Raw genomic sequence first — 1,321 nt, 5'->3', positions numbered from 1 at the left:
AAAATATTTTTTTAAAAAAGTAAAATGATAGACACATGCTTCCTTTTTTTTTTTTTTTTTTTTTATGATGTATTTTCATTGATTTCAGAGAGGAAGGGAGAGGGAGCCAGGGAGAGAGATAGAAACATCATCCATGAGAGAGAATTATGGATTGGCCAGCTCCTGCATGCCCCCTAGTGGGGCTCGAGACCATGACCTGGGCAGGCATGAGCCCTTGACCTGAATCGAACTCTCCCTGCTCGCCTTGCCTTTTCAACGACAGCACCCACCCCCTACCCACCCCCTTACTGTCATGGAGACTTCTCAGGATCCCTGAGAGGAAGACAATATCCCCTGTTGCTGAACCCTGGCTTTGCACACTGCCGATGACCCTCTTGGACAGATGCAGGAGCTCTCTCACTCCCAGTCCAAGAGAGGGTGTTTTGACCCTTGATCTCTTTCTTGGTTTGTTTTCTTTCAATGGTGGTAAACACAGACCTCCTTTGAACCTTTGATAAGCCTACAGTTTACATTCACACTCCTTTAGCTTGATTTTTAACACAACTCCCGGGGTCAGTCACGGGTGCTTCACCCAATGAGCGGAGTCAGTGTGTGTGTGTGTGTGTGTGTGTGTGCATGTGTGTTGGTGGTGTTGGTGGTCGGGTGGTGCTGGTGTTGGTGAAAAGGGACCACATACTGTACTAAACCTGACAAGCTCCGGGGAGGCCATGCACGGTGGCCTCACAAGGCTAACAGCAGTTGGGGGAGGGTGATCCTGTCCTAGGCCGGCATCCTCCCTGACAGAGGTCCATCTCGACCTAGACTGAGCCTGTCTGTCGCTTTCTTTCTCGCATCCACAATCACACATCTTTGAAATGTCAAGGGGATTTTCCATCTTTTCTGGAGCACTGGAATCCCAGGCACGGCTCTGTCAATATCACAAACCTCGTCACGACGACCGAGTTCATGATTGAGTATATGAGCTATCCTACACCCACCCAGCCAGGTAAAAGAAGTCTGTGTCCATCGTTTTATTTTGCATCCAATCCCAGAGGTTTGCCCACTTTGCTTTCTCCCACCTCCCTCAAATGTCACCAGTGGATTTCATGTAACCCACATACGGTCTCCTCTTTGGATTGGAGTGCATAAAATAAGGGGGGGGGGCGACATTGCCATTCTTGGGAACATCCTCTCCAACCGTTCGTTGAGATAGTGCTTGCCGGCGTGCGTGCGTGCGTGCGTGCGACATTTCTGGACAGTTTGGCTGAAAGACACTCACAGAAATTCTTCACAGGTTGGAACATTTCTTACGTTGTTGACAAATGCCGCACACGCACACATG

This window comes from Myotis nattereri (assembly GCF_964212035.1).
Source record: "Myotis nattereri genome assembly, contig: HAP1_SCAFFOLD_88, whole genome shotgun sequence".
Classification (NCBI taxonomy): Eukaryota; Metazoa; Chordata; class Mammalia; order Chiroptera; family Vespertilionidae; genus Myotis; species Myotis nattereri.
This window is presented reverse-complemented; position numbering follows the sequence as displayed.